Raw genomic sequence first — 19,499 nt, forward strand, 5'->3', positions numbered from 1 at the left:
TGTGTGACCCGCAATTCAGTTTGCAGAGGGTGTGAGGCAGCAACTTACAGCTGACATCATCTTTCAATGAATGGACAATGGGAAAAGCAGGTACACCGAGATGTAAATGTGATGCGTTTGTTTATCTGAAATGGGAAATTGCCCTACTTATCCACAGCGGGAGGAAAGCTGATTTATTTATTTTGCGGAAGGCTATAATGAATGAGATTTACTTAGTTTCTAGCGCATAATAGAGCTGCGCGCATTGCTTCCGGAAAACTTTGAGTCCTGTAAAGATCCGATCTTTACCAAACAGATCTGGCATTAGGACAAATGGAAACAGTATTTGAGCGGATGTGTATTTAAATCACAAGGAGAAGTAAAAACATTTATTATTTTTTGCAGTTCGAAATGAAAGTGCTAAATTCTCACTGACATGAATTAACGGTGTCCATCAGAGCGAGGGAAATGTTCACAAAACTGGGTTTACCGCTGGATTTATCAACCGTTCTGTTGATGATCTTCAAGGGGATGGCTTCATGTCCCACCACACAGGAGTAAGAAGCGCCGCTGGCCCACTCCTCCGCTGCAATGGATAACAGGCTGTACATGAAGAAGGAGCTATTGCCGTTCTCCGCCATCACCTCGGTGTTCTTGTAGTTCCCGGGATTCACCGGCTTGTCATTGACGGTCCACTTGACGAAGATCTCTCAGGGGGAGAAACCTCTCACTAAGCAGCTGAGGGAGACGAATCTCTGAGCGGAGACGTCTTCAGCCGAGGGCAGGAGGACAGAGACGGACGGTTCCCGCGGATTGGGATCTGCAGAAAATGCACAATAAATGTCAATAAAATGGGGAATTCCGGAGACAATGGAACCGCCGGTTAGATGTGAGAGAAATGTGCTTTGTGTTGGATTTTAAAGGTCTACATTTTCCACTTTGGGATCTGACGGGTTTCCCAGCTCGTAGCAGAGGTTTGGCTGAGAATTCACGGGGTTGCACCAGAAAGTTTCAGAAAGTGGACAGCAGGGAAACAGGCCATTGATCCAACTGTTGCGTGTTGGTGTATAAGCTTCACACCCGGCTATCCCCACCTTACTCCCAGAGGATTGGAAAACTGCCGAAATTCAAAACAGGGAGAGAAACAAAAAAGGGCCAGTGACCTTAACACCTGTCAGTGGGAGACAGTTAGTGTCCATTATAACGGATGTAATAACAGAGCATTTAGAAATACATAACATAATCTCGCAGAGTCAGCGCGGCTTCCTGGAGGGAAAATCATGCTTCACAAATTTATTGCAACTATTTGAGGAAGTAACAAACAGGCCAAAAAGTGAACCAGTAGATGTTGGCGGCATCGTAGCACAGTGGTTACAACTGTTGCTTCGCAGCTCCAGGGTCCCAGGTCCGATTCCTGGCATGGGTCTGCACGTTCTCTCCATGTCTGCGTGGGTTTCCTCCCACAGTCCAAAGATGTTCAGGTTTGGTGGATTAGCCATGATAAATTAATCCTTAGTGTCCAAAAAGGTCAGATGGGGTTACAGAGATAGGGTGGAGGTGTTGTCTTAAGTAGGGTGCTCTTTCCAAGGACCGGTGCAAACACAATGGGTCGAATGGCCTCCTTCTCTACTGTAGATTCTATGATTCTATGTAATCCACGTGAATTTCTAAACAGCGATGAATAAGTGAATGTACTATTACCAAGCTGGCAGAAGATACATAAATAGGGAGGAAGGCAAGTTAAATGAGAATAGGCAGGTGGAACTTCATGTCAGAAAATGTAAGAATATGTACCGTGGTAGGAGAAATAAAGGAAATGAACTTTAATTAGGATAAAGATGGATAAGGACTGCAGAAACGAGGGATTTGGGGAATTACAGAACGCGAACATGCAACTAATAGGGAATGTTGACCTTCATTTTAAGTGGAATGGAATATCAAAATAGGGAGGCCTTGCTATAACTCTACAGTGCACTAGCTACACCACATCTTATGTACTTGAATAATTTTGGCGCCCTTATCTCAGGAAGACATATTATTTTTAAAAGCTGTCCAGAGAATGTGCACGAGGTTCATCCCGGGTATGGGGGGATTTTTGTGAGTGGTTGAGCTGGTTGGGCCTGTACTCACTGGAGATTAGAATGAAGACGATCTGATTGAGACAAAAAGATTCTCAGAGGGGTTTACAGGGTAGATACTGAGAGGTTGCTTTCCCTTGTCGAAGGGTCTTGGACAGGGGCATAATTTCAAAGTAAGGGAACCCCTATTTCAGATAGACATGAGCAGGAATTTCTTCTCTCAGAAGGCAGAGAATTTGTGGAATTGTTTAACACAGATAGATATAGGGACTTGGTCGTGAAGTATATTCAAGGCTGCGATGAACAGATTTTTAATCAGTAAAAAAAATCAAGGGATATGGGATTATGGCGGGAAAGTGGAATTGAGATTGATATCAGATCAATCATGATTTCGATGAATGCCGGTCAGTCTTCATGGGCCCCCTTGCCTAGGCCAGCTCTTATCACTTATGGTCAATGTTCTTGCTCCATCTGAACTAAATATCACCGCCTTCAATTCATTCATCATTCATATCGATTTCCCCATAAATTCTACAGGCGCAGATTATTTAGTTAGCGGAATTACCCATCAGAGTAGACCGAAGATGTACTGAACACTAAATATTGACCGTTCTACTGACGCTAGAGATAGACGCAATGACTCACTTATTGCTTCAATGACACAGCTCACCTATATTCTTATGGATGGAATTTCTTAAAGGAGTTGGCAGGTCTTGATGGGTCGCCACACAGTCAAAGACAGCCCCACTCAACCAGTCTTGTGTCGAGATGTTTAATCTGCTGACCACGCTCTCAGTATCTGCCCAAGGCTGGTCGGTAATCTCTGATTTCAGCGGCTTCTTTGCTTCACTCCAGGACACGTTGACTCTATATGGAGCATTCGAAACAATGCATGTTAAGGTTACAGTCGCCTCCAGTAAGACCTGTTCTATTGGCGGTGGCAGTAATGTTACTGAGGCATCAGTGCAAAGGGACGGATCTATGAATGAAAAAATGAAATCAACCCAAGTTCCATCTCAAGAAACAGGACAGCAGGATTCAGCCTTCACTCACTCAATGGGAATAAATCAACTTCGAAATATCAACCCTAACGATTGCCTTTATAAGGGGCTGGTTTAGCTCACGCAGCTAAATCGCTGGCTTTTAAAGCAGGCCAGCAGCACGGTTCAATTCCCGTACCAGCCTCCCCGGACAGGCGCCGGAATGTGGCGACTAGGGGCTTTTCACAGTAACTTCATTGAAGCCTACTCGTGACAATAAGCGATTTTCATTTTTTCATTTTCATATTTTGGATACACAAAGGAAAACAAGCTTGTGTATGAAAACTATTCTCATTGTTAAAGTCGTTCAACCCTGGTATCATTCCAACGAAAAAGCATTTCAATATTCCCAATTCGAGAACACCATTGCTGATCGATGGAACGCAGTAATGAACGCCGATCCATAAATAGATTGGATGAACTTTCTCCGGAGCTGTTATCAGTAAAGGGTTCCTTGCACCCCCTGCCTCTCAAATACAATCAGTTGTCTCAGGATAAAGCTGATATCAAGTCCACTTCACTCACTAAATTATTTGAAGGTAGAGAAAACATTCTTTACTGTTCTGATAAAATTCTGAATGGTGAGCAATCCTAATGGAGCTCTGACATCAGAATGAAACACAAACTACATGGCAGTAAATTTGAAGTTGTTCTGTGTTTTGTAACTTTAGTAAATTCCTGATTTGGATTAACATCAGAGTGCAGGCTGATTTATTGTTTCCTCTGTTTGTGTCTCTTACCAGACGCGGTGATGTTGTGACTTTGGGTGACCTCTTGATGAGTGACCTGACAGGTATATACCGCTTTGCTGAACCATTGCCCAGCGGAGACTGTCAGCCGACTGCTCGCCGAGAAGGTCCCGTTCACTTCACAGGCGGGAGAGGGGACAATTCCTGAACCCAGTGGTTGTCCATTCTTCAGCCACTTTACCGTCATTGCCTTTGGACGAAAATCGTTGATTGAACAGACGATGGTTGTAAATTTCTGTCTTGTGATTTCTTCACTGTTACTCATGGTGAGGATAACAGTTGGATGGTTGTCAGGCAGGCGGCCTTCAAGAAACACGTGTTAGACATTTCTTACAGAAAAACAATGAGAATAAATAAAATGGCCTCATACTTTAACAGTAATTTTGCGACCAATATACACTAAGCTGGTATTTCCATGGATCAGGACAATGAAGTTTAGTGTAAATGGGTTACAACCAAGACCCTATACAATGTAATCATAGGCTTGCTGTTTCTCACAATTTCCACAACACTTACATGTCATTCCAATGCTCTTGTCTGAGCCGCTGTGTCGAACCTCACAGCTGATTTTGCTGCATCCCCCTTCTGACTCGGTGATGGTTAACTGGCTGCTCAGGGTGTAGGTTCCCTTCTTGTTTCTCACTGACGGGTATTTCTTAACTCCTGTGGTGATCGGCTGCCCATCTTTCTTCCAGGTAAGGCTGGTGATTTCTGGGGAGTAGTTCATCGCCAAACAGCCGTAGGTCACGGAGCCATTGGTTTTGTGTTGCTGACAGGAGGAGATCAGGATGTAGAGAGTGGGCGGAGACGGTGTCGCTGGGAGAGAATGGCCCATTCAACAAGTTAGGCTCTGTTATTTGTGCTTAAGGTATTTCACATCTTTATGGACACAGTTACAAACTTAGCATAATATTTTCCCATTAAAACCTGCATCCATATGTGAGCTTCTATTTGTTCCATCATTTAGGAATCACTGTCTCGTTATTCGCACTTTAGAAACTCAGATCCCTTCTTCATCTTTAACACATTGCAGAAAATTAACATTTGATGCCATCTTAATGACGCACTTTAATTGGAATAAAATAGAAGAGCAAAGAGTCGTCCTCATTATTTCTGCCAGCTTTTATTTCTCAATCAACAGCTCATTGTGGCAATGAAGTTGTCTCTTCCTTTATATCATTGTAGTTTTGGAAATTGCTGTTGTTCAAAGTGACCGTTACCTCCTCCTCTCTCAACTCAATAATGAATTGTGACTTTCAAACCTTCACACCTTCCAAAGACATACTTAGGGAATGACCACAAAACTCTACATTTGAGTAAAAGATCAAATAACACCAAAACTATCTAATCATTGGATCAAGCACATTAACAGCAAGAGTCGGCCAGTAGGTCCCCAGGTCCCCTTGGCCATTCAATAAAATTATGGCTGAGCTGATTGTGGGGTTAACTCCACATTCCACCTATCCTGACAACCAGCCTTTTGCCCCCCACCCAGACCACTGTCCTTTCCCTGGCTCCATGCACTTTTCCCAGCTGTTCTGCACTATTCCCGGTTATTTGCTGCTTGCCTCAGTTTCCAGAACTTTCCATTGGCCCTTTACTCTTTACCCAGCACTTGGCCCTTTACCCCGATTCTTGGCGCTTGTCCCAAAAATCCACACTTTCCCCCATCTCCCTGCACCTTCTCTCCACTCTCTGCGATTGGCTTTCTGCCGATATACCTGCTCAACTGCTCTTTCCTAGCTGGTTATGCTGCACCAGGCTCGCTGCACTATCCCCCAAGCTTTTTTTCCTATTCCACGCTCTCTCTCATTTTATTAAACGTTCCCACGCCTCTTTCCCGTTTTCCACAACCCTCACCCCTGGCACTTTCCCCCAACTCTCTGCCTTTCTATCGGGCTCTCTGCATTTCCCCCAGCGCTCTGTGCTTTCTTCCGGTTCTCGATATTCCATTGTCAGCCACCCACGCTCGGGTGCCAGTCGTTCTGAGGCATGGCACTAGTTATTTCTTCCTTTCCCCTCCAATATACTCTCCCGCTCAATTCGTGAGCGAGAGTGAGAGAGGACAAGTGAGTCAATGGGTGAGGGTGAGTGAGCAGAAGGTGTGAATGAAGGTGGATGAGAAAAAGGTGGGTGCGTGAGGATGGGTGGTCGAGTCTGAGTTGGATGAGGGAAGATCGGCCGGTGAGTGAGGCGACTGAAGGTAGGTGACTGAGGGTATCCAGGTGACCGTGCATGATTAAGTTTGAGTGAGTGATTAGCTTGGCGCTGACTGAGGGTGGATGTGTGCGAGGTGTCCGAGTGTGGCTGAGTGAGTAAGGCTTGGCGAGTGAGGATGGTTGCATGAATGGATACAGAACCGGCTAAGTCATAGAAGGCAGAGAGTAGCAATGGAAGGGTGCTTTTCTGATTGGAGGGCTGTGACTAGTGGTGTTTCGCTGGAATCAGTGCTTGGACCTTTGCTGTTCGTAGTATATATAAATGATTTGGAGGTAATGTAACTGGTCTCATTAGTAAGTTTGCAGACGACACAAAGGTTGGTGGAATTTCGGATAGCGATGTGGACTCTCAGAGGATACAGCAGGAATTAGATCGTTTGGAGATTTGGGCGGCGTGATGGTAGATGGAGTTTAATCCGGACAAATATGAGTAATGCATTGTGGAAGGTCTAAAACAGGTAGGGAAATATAGTGAATGGTAGAACCCTCAAGAGTATTGTCAGTCAGAGAGATCATGGTTACAGGCCCACAGGTCACTGAAAGGGGCAACACAGGTGGAGAAGGTAGTCAAGAAGGCATACGGCAGGCTTGGCTTCATCGGCCGGAGAATTGAATATAAAAATTGGCAGGTCATGTTGTAACCTTAGTTAGGCCACACATAGAGTATAGTGTTCAATTCTGGTCGCCAAACTACCAGAAGGATGTGGAGGCTTTAGCGAGGGTGCAAAAGAGATGTACCAGGATTTGCTTGGTATGGGGGGCATTAGCTATGAGGAGAGGTTGAAGAAGCTTGGTTTGTTCTCACTGGAACGAAGGAGGTTGAGGGGTGACCTGATAGAGGTCTACAAAATTATGAGAATCATAGACAGTGTGGATAGTCAGAGACTTTTTCCCAGGGTAGAGGGGTCAAGGGGTATAGGTTTAAGGTGCGAGGGCGAAGGATTAGAGGAGATGTATGGGGCATGTATGAGGTATGAGGCAAGGTTTTTACCCAGAGGGTAGTAGGTACTTGGAACTCGCTGCCAGAGGAGATGGTGGAATCAGGGATGATAGTGACGTTGAAGGAGCATCTTGACAAATACGGAATAGGATGGGAATAGAGGGATACGGACCCCGGAAGTGTAGAAGATTTTAGTTTTGACGGCCACCATGGTCAGCGCAGGCTTGGAGGACCGAAGGGCCTGTTCCTGTGCTGTACGTTTCTTTGTTCTTTGTTGTTCTTTGAATGAAGGTGGATTAATGACGGAGAGTGAGAAACAGTGTGTCAATGCGAGTGAGTGAGGGTGGGTGAGTGTCGTTGGGTGAGTGAGGGTGGGTTATTGTGGGTGAGTGAAGATGAATGAGTGAGTCTGAGTGAGTGAGGAAGGGGGGCATGGATGAGTGTGAGTGAATGGGTCAGAGTGAATGACTGACTGAAGGAGGGTTGGTTGGTGGGGATGTGTACGAGGGTGGTGGATTGAGTGAAGGTGTGTAAATTACAGTGCGTGCTTGAGTGTGGGTGTATGAGTAAGCACGTATGAGTGAAAGTGAGTGTGAGTGATCCAGGGTACGCAATTGCGGGTGATTGAGTGTTGGGAGATAGGGTGGAATGAGTGAGGGTGGCTGAGTGAATGTTAACGAGTTAAAGTGTGTGTGATAAAAGATGTGAGAAGAAAAGAGTTTGTGCATGAGACTATCTGCGTGAGACTGTAAGTCTGTGTGTGTGAGATAGATTGTGTGTGTCTGTGTGAGTGAGTGAGTGAGAGATGCAATGCTTGTGAGGAACAAGTGTGAACGGGACAGTGTCTATGTGTGAGAGAGGGTGTGTGTATCCTTGTGTAAGAGTGAGTTTGCGTGCGTGCGAGAGGTGTGTGAGAGAGAAAAGCAGTGTGTGCATGAGGGTGTCTGTGTGTGTATGTGAGAGATTGTGTGTGAGAGAGGCAATGTGTGTGAGACATTGTGAAAGGGAGAGTGCATTTGTGAGAGGGAGATAGTGTGTGTGTGAGTGAGAGTATGGACGAGAGCGAACGTGTAGAAGAATGTATCTTTGTGCGAGAGAGTTCAAAGTATGTAATAATAATCTTTGTTGTCACAAGTTGCCTTACATTGTAATGAAGTTCATGTAAAAAGTCCCTACTCGCCACATTCCGGCACCGACCACACAGAGGGAGAATTCAGAATTTCCAAATGACCGAACCGAACGTCTTTCGGGACTAGTGGGAGGAAACCGGAGCACCCGGAGGAAACCCACGCAGACACATGGAGAACATGCAGACTCTGCACAGACAGTGACCCAAGCCGGGCATCGACTCTGGGACCTTGGTGCTGTGAATCCACAGAGTATATGTGTGAGCGAGAGTGTGTGTAAGCAAGTACGTGTGATGAGAGAAAGTGTGACGTTGGACTGGGGTGAGCACACTAAGAAGTCTTTTAACGCCAGGTTAAAGTCCAACAGGTTTATTTGGAATCACGAGCTTTCGGAGCACCGCTCCATCTTCAGGTGAGTGAAGAAAAAGTGTGTGAGAGTATGTGTGTGTGAGTGAATGTGTATGAGAGAGTGTATGTGAGAGTGAGCGAAAGATAAATAGAAATAGCGTGCATGTGTGTGTATGAGAGAGTGAGAGAAAGAGAGAGAGAGAGAGAGAGAGAGAGAGAGAACGAGCTTGTCAGAAAGAGTGCAACAGCTTGACAGATATGTGAGGGAGATGATGTGTGTGAGTGTGTTTGTGCATGTGTGAGCAAGTGCGTATGTGTGTAAGAGAGAGTGTATGAGAGAGTGTGTACAGGTGAGTGGTTTTGTCTGGGTGTGTGAGAGAGATAGTGTGGGAGAGGTTCCGTGTGTTTGAGAGAGAAGTTATGTGTGCAAGAGAGAGTGTGAGACAGGGAAATATTTTGAGAAAGAGTGTGTTTTTGTGTGTGTGCTTATGTGTGAAACAGAGACAGACAGAGAGACGGTGTGTGTTTCAGAATGTGTTTGCGTGTGGGCGTGTGAGAGAAATTTCTGATGCACTTGTCAAATATCAAGTCAAATTTTCACATTTCTTCCAGATGCATGTCTTTAAAATAAATCAATCAAATTTTACTCTCTGAAATACAGGAGAAGAAACCAGAAGGTTTAGAACCGGTCTTGAAAATTCCTGGTCCCTGCACAGTGACCACGTGGACAGAAATCGAAAAGACACAAACCGTACAACAATCGAGTTCCCAGCAGATAGGTCTGTTCAATCTGTCAATTTCATTCAAACTGATTCGAACTGATCAATGATCAACTTCTGACAACAATAATTCAATAGCTGATTTGAAATGAACTGACATCCATTTCCATACTCTCTCCGACGATTTCTCCCTCTCTGAGTCATGTTACCTAAAATATAATTTCGCTGACAATGAGCATATTAAATATAACAGATTAAAGAGTTTCATGTCTGTAACAGAGACCGGTGACAAAGTAAGAATTAAAGAAACCAGGAAATATTCTCATTAAAAAACGATTGACTGTTTTATTTAATTGCTTAATTGAATGTGGGGGGGGGGGGGGGCACGGTGACACAGTGGTTAGCACGGTTGTTTCACAGCACCAGGGACCCCGGTTCGATTCCCGGCTTTGGTCTCTATCTGTGCGGAGTCTGCACCGTGTCTGCGTGTGTTTGCTCCGGGTGCTCCGGTTTCCTCCCACTAATCCCGAAAGACGTGCTGTTCAGTAATTTTGAAATTCTGAATTCTCCCTCTGCGTACCCGAACAGGCGCCAGAATGTGGCGACTAGGGGCTTTTCACAATAACTCGGTTGCTAATGTCAGCCTACTTGTGACAATAATGAAGATTATTAGCATTAAAAAATGTAATCAACAAGATAATCGACCTAAAATACCCGAGTAAAGAAATTCTTTGTTTTTTAAATTCATTTTCGATGCAATTTAAAATTCATTAAAAACTTTTATATTGTGCGTGCCGAGTCTGCAACTGAATTGTAGGGGGTCATTTATGTTTAATAAGTCAGTATTAATATTACATTGCAAGCTATTGTTAATTGTCAATTAGTTGTCTTGTTAGATGACCTGCACTCTATAATATAAATAGTAAAAAATAGTTTCTATCATTTAAATTTATTCCTGCATGAAACATTGTTAAATAATCTGAGTTTTATTAAAAAGTAAGAAATGTTAATCAATAAACTTCACATAACCGGATGGAAACATTCAGACAGTATAATACTTTTATATGAATTTAATCAAATTTTAGTACTTACCTTTTTGCATTTACTCTAACTGCCCTTTTTTAACCTACCAAAAATGTTAAATTTGCACATTTCTGAAGGCGGTGATAAATCCTGAATTCCATCTATTCTCAGACTGTAATTCAGGTGATAAATCAATGAGTGAAATATAGCAGATATTTTCAACCTTGCTGACAGCGTTAGAACTGCCTACGCCTGCGCGTGCGTTTGTGTATGTGTTTCTCCATATGTGTCAGTGTAGCAGTGGGGGGTGTGGTGGATGGACGAGGGGGTTAGATCATATTATGGTTAAAGCTGGACTTCCGAGTTTTGAACCCGTCGTAATTCGATACTACACATATAAACATAAATAAAGTCCCTGGCAGTCTGTCATCAATAAAATAGCTTCCTAGATTTAAAAACTCAGAAAATCCCAGTAATTTAGTCCTCAAAGATATTACTTAATGGAAGCAGATCCAAATTAATCAGTGTAAACATAGTGAAGACAAATAGTTCAGATCCTTAATCACAACACTAAATCACAATGAGCAAATGGAGTAGATTTTTTTTGTTCACTTTAACGTTTCAGAAGAAATAAACAAGAGGTTCAGATGTAATCTCTTCTTCTATTCTATCATTCGTTTTCCCACAATTCTGTTCTGTGTGCAGCACAGCTATGGGAGATAGGATGTTATTATTTATTGCTAAGCTAATGTTCGGCTTTTGTAATTAATCTCTTTGAATTTCAAGGTTTTACTTGTCAATCTCCAGCCTTGTGCAGTTTGAACATTCCTACAATTCAAATAAACCATACGAACATCTCCTTCACTGCCTGAGACCTCGACCTCTCAGAAAACGTTAGGATTAAATTAATGACAATCGACTCGCTCTCCAACTACAAATGACATTGAAGGAATCATATTGCTGCAGCTGCACAGAGGAAATATAATAACTGTACACACAAATTGCCAAACTGCAATGTTAAAATCCGATTTAAGTAACTGCAAACGTAATCAGGAGTATGAAAACATATTTAAAATCTCTTGTGTATCTGAACAAAGCTGTAGATTCAGTATGTTATTATTAAAACAGCTCAGGCAAAATCACAAAATATTTAAAGCCGATAAACGTTTCCGATCATGCTAATGCTGTGCAGAGCACAGCAGAATTGTGAAAGGCAATTGATGATGAATGATATTTATTATGAAAACATCTATGGTTAATATGGAGTTATATAACCGCGATATAATTGTTTAAATTATATTAATTTTACTTTCCAATATGAAAACGTTTTCATTAAGTAGTTTGAGACTGCAGCAACGAATTGTGTTCTGAATGAAGCCAAACGTTTGATTTTAATCTGTAATCATCAGTTAAAATAAAATAGGCCGAATATATAGTTAATTAATTTCTTCATCTCCAACACCTGCCTGTTTTCTCCTTAGAGTCGTGTTTCAAACAGTTTCAAACATGTACATTGTTTGCATTAAACCAGGAAACATCTCAATGTCACCGAGCTTAAAAAATGTAGAAACGCCAAACCGTTTCACAAATATAACTTATTTCAAGTCACCCAGACACACAATCTCCTCTCCAGGAAAACACCGAATCTCATCACCAAGGGGCTAAAGCTCGCTGCGTGGAGAAGCAGCTCAGTTCAAAAAACACTTGCAACAGAATCAAACATAATTTTTCAAGAAAACTTCAATCTCGAACCCACCAACTCAGTCTGTTACCAAATGAATTAATAATTAAACCAAAGAGAAATATGAAACAATATCATCAGTATTGTGAATACGGAGAACACATCAAACTTAGCATATTTTGTTAATATTGGATTCGTTTCCAACACTTGTGCAGGACGTGGTAAAACTTGCAGCCTCCAGATGTCACCGAGATTATACATTGTACAACCGCCAAACTGTTTAACAGACGTTAGGTATTTAAAGTAACCAGACCACACAGTATCCTCAGCAAATAAACATTAAATCACAACAACCAGGGACTGAATCACTCAGCAGAACCTTTTGTCAAGAGGCAAAGTAATTATATAACATTTTACACCAGAATCACATGAAACACTGCAACAAAATCTCAATATAGTATCCACCAACCCCACATTTTAGTGAACAAATGATTTGTTAAAGTAGACAAAAATACTAAACAACGACTGCAATAAAGCAGCCAGTAAATAATTCAATGTTTTTTACCTGCAGTCACCGTCACCATTGTCCCTTGTCCCCAGTAGTCCAGACCCCCGGAGCTTGCACAGTAATAGATGGCGGTGTCTTCGGTCTTCAGACTCGTCATGGTTAAAGAGAAGATGTTGTTTGCAAGGTTTTTGGACGCAGAAAATCGATTCTGAATCTCTGGGGCATGGTAGCTGATTGAAGAACTTTCGTACCAAATCAGCGAATCCAGCCCCTGTCCAGGAACCTGTCGGATCCAGCTCATCCAGGTATCGTCAAGATTGAAGCCGCTGATTTTACATGTCAGCCTCAGGGAGCCTCCGGGATTCCCGGTCTCTGCCTCTGGCTGAGTTAACATAATGTCGTCAATATCCTCAATATCCGACTGGATACCTGTAAAATTATATCAAAAAGCCCGAGGATTAATGCTGGTGAAATGATTGGTGACTCTGGAACATTCCAGAGAGAGACTAACACTGAGACAGTAACAGTGAGAGACTTGGACAATAAAAACTACTCACGGGATAAGAAAGTCAGCAACAAACTGAGAGAAATGGCCCACCTCATCCTTCTGGCCATTTGGGGAAAATGGTTGTGTCAGGAACTCAGTGAACAAACCAGCTCCCGGACTGTTGGATTCGGGTCCCAGTGAGCGGCATTTAAATACCCGGCAGAAGGGGGCGAGTTTCCAGGCGCCGCCTGTTGATTCCCTGGTGGAGGCGGCGGCTGAATCCACGTCCCACCTTCCACACCCCCAACAGAATGGACCCAGAGATTTACAATAGGTTATCAGTAAAATTGACTTTCCTCTGTTTCGGGATAGTATTTTGTCTGAATGGATTCTCTGTAATGTCTCCATTGGTTCTAATTACGAAATTACTTGTGAAAATCTGTTCATAAAAACTAATGCCATTGCAAATTAATTCGCTTTGTTTCTGCACTTCAACATAAGAGAATGAACATAAACAGGGCAAATTATATTAACAGGGAATAAGTTGATTGTTTGCCTGATTTACAAAACTCTGAGTCTCTATCCCGTGAAAGCAATAAAGTATCATGTATCAGAGGAATTCTTATCGATTTATGTAACTAAACGCGGGGCTTGTCCAAAGTGATTCTATTTACGGGGGGGGGGGGGGGTGGCTACCACTGTGCAATCTGGGTCTGTGGAAAAGAAGAATCACTCACATTATACAATGTCACTACTTACATTACGAACTGCCCCTGAGCCTCAGACAGTCCTGTGAACATTAGCGGTAAAAGAAGCCGCTTGTCAGTTGACAGACAAACATAAAATCTACATTAACAGTTGACAGAGAGGTTAAAGAATCGGATCGGACAGGGCGATCAGCAAAGTTATCCTTCAGCATCCAAATCATTGCCGCTAATTTTATTGGTCACCGGCTGTCTAACATTCACTGGTGTTGGGAGCACAGGATATCAGGACTTTGTGGAATATTATACAATACCATAGGAATAAATGTTTATTTTCCATTAAAGCAGGTTATGAACTGGTGATTTCTCCACTCAATGGCAGCAATGAGAGGGACTGTTAAATAATGGAAATCAGTACAAATTAAACTGTACAGAACACGGTGTTAATCAAGTATAAGAGACGCGTCCGTTTAAATGAAGTCAACAACTCGGAGAATATTCCAGGAATTCCGGAGAGTTCATGACAGTTTTATGACTTTTTTTAAATTTAACTTTTTCCCTAAACTTATTGGGCTTGTGGATTCGGTCCATCAACACCATTCACTCCCACTTCATTAGGTTATTAACAAACAGACTTTGATAACTAGAGTGACCTTTACGCGGAACTAATATAAATTAAATAGCATCTGGTCAGGTTACTATTTTCCGATCATGTTTAACCTCAGAGTGAACAGAACATTCACTCAATTTAATACCGTCGATGAAATAAGATTTAAAACGTTTACTTCATGTGAGACTGAAACATTTATTGTTTGAATGGATAAATCCCATTGTGTCCATTCATATTCAGGTTAATCTGCACCACACAGTATTTGGCAGCAATCCAGCCGTTTGCAGTCAGGGAGGCTCGAATGTTCAATGTTGTTTACAGGAAGCATCTGGATTTTTTTTCAGAGATCAGTTTCCTCAGTGCTGACCGCTTGGCTGCAAGCCAACTTGAAACTCTTAACACTGTCAATGAGGACTGTTTGTAAACAAATCTACCCAGCAACAGCACTGGTGATAATTTTATGTTTTAAATTGTGAAACTATTTGAACTATTCTAATCTCTAAGGAAAGGAGAGTTAGCCAGCCTCTCTGGCCCCTCTTAGCAACATTTTTTTACATAGAGGGTATTGGGTGCCTGGAACTCGTGGTGGTGGAAGCAGGGACGTTAGTGACGTTTAAGGGGCATCTTGATAAATACATGAATAGGATAGGAAAAGAGGGATACGGACCCAGGAAGTGTAGAAGATTTTAGATCAGAGGGGCAGCATAGTCGGCACCGGCTTGGAGGGCCGAAAGACCTCTTCCTCTGCTGTACTTTCCTTTGGTCTTTGTTCATATAACCGACAGGAGGATCTCTTCCACATCCCATAAAATTGTGATGATGGACAGAAATACAAGTAGGCTATCAGACAGAGTATTAGACAGAGGGTAGATTGTGTAATAGATAAACATGTAGATTTATGTGCCTCTCCCTTTATTCTTCCATGGAATGTGGGACTCACTGGCAAGACCACCATGTGTTCCCTGTCCCTAATTGCTGTTGAACTGAGTGGGCCAGCTCAGAAGGAACTGAAGGGTCAGACATGTTGCTGTCCGACTGAAGCCACATGTACGTGAGACCAGGGAGTGATGTCAGATTTCCTTCATGGGTGAAAAGGAGAGGATTTCATGGTCATCTTTAGTATATATTCCAGATTTATTAATTGAATTCAAATTCCAGCCATGGCGGGGTTTGTACTGGGGTCCTCACAGAATTAGCCTGGGCCTCACGATTACTGGTACAATGACATTAATACTGCACCCACCATCTGCTCAAAATATACAAGGGTAACTTTGATGCAGGGATTAGTAATAGTTGAATATTTTGATTGAGGAATCAGTGAATGAGATTGATGGATGGAGCTATAGATGGGCCTGAAAGATGCTGTTCAACATTCTCATTTTTTTGCTTCACTACTTCGTAAATTGAAGCAGGTCCTTTGCAATGTGTGTCAGACCGATACATTCAGTCCTTCGAACTATTCTGGATGAATTACATCCGCAGGCGATCAGGAACTAACGAGCGGGATGTCAGTAAGAGGAAGCTGACGATCTTAATCCGGTGCTGGTGATTCTTCACTGCTAGTGGTGAATCTTCATGTCAAAGACAGAAAACTGGAACATGATTACATTGAGGAGGGATGGTTGTAATATTTGGATCATGCGATAATTTCATGTACCGGCAGGGCAAAATCAGAATGCGAGAGTATTCTCAACGACAGATCTTCAAAGACTCTCAAAATCAAACAAAACAGAGGTGGTTTGCACGGCTCTGGTATGACCAAAGGATAGAAGATCGTTACATTCCCAAAGCATTTCCGTATGGTGAAGTAGTCAGACCCACGCATCGAGTGGGAAGGTCAATATTCCGCTTCAAGGGTTCTTCCAAGTGTCACATGAAGGCCCCAAGCACTTGGGTGTCACCAGCTGATAAAAATGACGTCACTTTATTCCAAAAGTCCAATGGGCTGGTGTGAACGGCCACGACCAGTGGGTTTAGAGGCTTTGCAGTCGACACAAACATTGAAAATAACAACCCATAATGACAATTGGTAGCTTCATATACAGAACTCATGGCAAAACCTAACTGTCAAAACCTGGCTTCCTCCGTTCTCAGCAAAGATGCCATATGAAAAAAAAACAGTATGAAGTGGATGTGTTTACTGTGAATCTATTGTAAATAAAAGATTGCTTGTGATCTTTGTGAAATTCAGTTGTACACAACATGATGTCTTTCAAACAAACGCACACACATAAATGCTCTCTCGCATACACACACGCACATAAACTCAGACACGCACATAAACACAGACACACGCCTATGCACACACAATCTCTCACACAAACATTCTCTCTCCCTCCCTCTCGAACAAACACTCATACACTCAAATTTTCCCCTTCAACTGAAGATCCCATCTTGATTTCCTGGGGGACCTCAGAGACAATAACCCCAAACATGTTACAGGTGGTATAATAAACCAATCAACCCTCCCCAGCACCATGGTTGTTGATGTGAATATCAAATTTCCCATGGACTCCATACAGCGCCTCGGTAAACATTTCTCCATTTCACAAAAGTGAACAAAAATGTGCCACCAGAAATTGAGCCACTTTACTGTGGTACTGACCATAAATTTTGATTGTTGTCACCTATACCGAGGTACAGTGAAAAGTATTGTACTCCTTGCAGTCCAGACATATCGTTCTATCCATAAAAAAACATAGGATGTACGATAAATGCACAATATAAATACGTAGACATAGAAATCGGGTGAAACATACGGAGGGTAGTGCTGCAACAGTAGACGATGCAGAGAGGCATCAGTTCCGTCCAGAAGACGGCCGTTCAGGAGTTTGGTACCAGCCGACAAGAAGCTGTTTTTGAATCTGTTAGTGCGTGTTCTCAGATTTTGTATCTTCTGCCCAATGGAAGATGTTGGAAGAGAGAATAATCCGAGTGGGAGCGGTCTTTGATTAAGATACCTGCTTTCCCAGACGGTGGGAGGTGCAGACAGAATCATAACACCATAAGACCATAAGACACAGGAGCAGAATTAGGCCACTCGGCCCATCGAATCTGCTCCGACATTCAATCATGGCTGTTATTTTCTCATCCTTCCTTCTCCTGCCTTCTCCTGCCTTCTCCCCATAACCTCTGATCCCCTTATTAATCAAGAACCTATCTATCTCTGTCTTAAAGACACACGGTGATTTGGCCTCCACAGCCTTCTGCGGCAGAGTTCCACAGGTTGGACACCCTCTGGCTGAATAAATTCCTCCTCATCTCTGTTTTAAAGGATTGATCCTTTAGTCTGAGATTGTGTTCTCTGGTTCTAGTTTTTCCTACTAGTGGAAACATCCTCTCCACGTCCACTCTATCCAGGCCTCGGAGCATCCTGTAAGTTTCAATAAGATCTCTCATCCTTCTAAACTCCAACGTGAACAGACCCACAGTCCTCAACCGTTCCTCATACGACAAGCTCTTCAGCATTGTAGTGTTAATGTAAGTCTACTTGTGACAAAAAAGATTATTATTATGATGGAAAATATCAAGGATAATCCTGTCACGTGGCATTTACCCAGCAACAACTTTCTCAATTTGTTCCGTTTGGGGTTCACCAAGAACACTCGGTTCCAGAAATGATTTATGTTCAGTCCAAATAGCGGGAAAATGGTTGATGTAAAGCGTTGAGGGGAGAGTGACAGTCGTTGACATCAAGGCAGCATTTGACTTATTGTGGCATCAAGGAACCCTGCAAAACTGCAGCCAATGGGAATCAGGGGGAGAACTCTCCACTGGTTGGAGTTCTACCTTGCACAATGGAAGATGGTTGTAGGTGTTTAAGGTCAGTCTCAGTCATAGGACATTGTTGCAGGAGTTCCTCCGGACAGAGGAATAGGATCAAGCTTCGCCCTTCATCGTCATGTCAGAAGTGGGAATGTTCGCTGATGATTGCACAATATTGTGAATTGCATTCGATTCCTCAAATACTAAAGCCGTCTATGTTCATATGCAGCAACTCCCGGACAACATTCAATATTGTGCTGATAAGTGGCAAGTAATATTCATGCCACTGAAGTGGAGAGAGGGCGGAGGGGAGAGAGGCAGGGGCAAACAGAGACAGAGGCGCGGAGAGAGGCCGGAGGGGGGAGAGGCAGGGGCAAACAGAGACAAAGGCGCGGAGATAGGGGGAAAGGGAAAGAGGCAGGGGCAAACAGATACAGAGGCGTGGAGAGAGGGCGGAGGGGAGAGAGGCAGGGGCAAACAGAGACAGAGGCGTGGAGAGAGGGCGGAGGGGAAAGAGGCAGGGGCAAACAGAGACAGAGGCGCGGAGAGAGAAAGAGGGGAGAGAGGCAGGGGCAAACAGAGACAGAGGCGTGGAGAGAGGGAGAGGGGAGAGAGGCAGGGGCAAACAGAGACAGGGACGCGGAGAGAGGGAGAGGGAGAGAGACAGGGGCAAACAGAGACAGAGGCGCGGAGAGAGGGCGGAGGGGAGAGAGGCAGGGGCAAACAGAGACAGAGGCGCGGAGAGAGGGAGAAAGGGAAAGAGGCAGGGGCAAACAGAGACAGAGGCATGGAGAGAGGGCGGAGGGGAGAGAGGCAGGGGCAAACAGAGACAGAGGCGCGGAGAGAGGGAGAGGGGAGAGAGGCAGGGGCAAACAGCGACAGAGGCACGGAGAGAGGCGAGAGGCAGGCGCAAACAGAAACAGAGGCGCAGAGAGAGGGAGGAGGGGAGAAAGGCAGGGGCAAACAGAGAGAGAGGCGCGGAGAGAGGCCGCAGGGAAGAGAGGCAGGGGCAAACAGAGACCGAGGCACGGAGAGAGGGAGGAGGGGAGAGAGGCAGGGGCAAACAGAGACAGAGGCGCGGAGAGAGGGAGAGGAGAGAGAGACACACGGGGGTTAAGCAGAGGAACCCGACTCTTGGGGCAGCCGCTCCACGAGGGGACAGGCTGGTGTGCCAAGGGTTGGGGGGAGGACGTTCAATCACCCGAGAGAAAAATACTTCTCCTTCTTCTCCCATGTGAATAAGACCTACAGACCCAGAGACTTTTTTTTGTCTTCGGGAAAAGGTTTCTTCCAGTGGTAACAAATTGGAAATATTCTGCGATTGTGATCTTCGACCATACGCCACATTACATGGACGTGAGGTTGGAGAAGAGCCGGACCCAACGCCCACCATGAATGCGGGATGCAGCTTCCCTCGCTGATAAGGAATTCTGTAAAAAGATAACCCAAACCATCGACGGTTATGTAACCTGCAACGAGAATGGGGAGGCCTCACCCTTCACCTTCTGAGAGGCACTGATCA

At 43.9% G+C, this 19,499-nt stretch overlaps 1 pseudogene; it reads right to left on the bottom strand.

Annotated features, from left to right (window-relative positions):
• Positions 1 to 338: 338 nt before the first annotated feature.
• LOC119959868 lies at positions 339 to 15,014 on the bottom strand (annotated as a pseudogene).
• Between the last annotated feature and the right edge of the window lie 4,485 nt (positions 15,015 to 19,499).

Source organism: Scyliorhinus canicula, unplaced genomic scaffold (assembly GCF_902713615.1).
Source record: "Scyliorhinus canicula unplaced genomic scaffold, sScyCan1.1, whole genome shotgun sequence".
NCBI classification, from domain to species: Eukaryota; Metazoa; Chordata; class Chondrichthyes; order Carcharhiniformes; family Scyliorhinidae; genus Scyliorhinus; species Scyliorhinus canicula.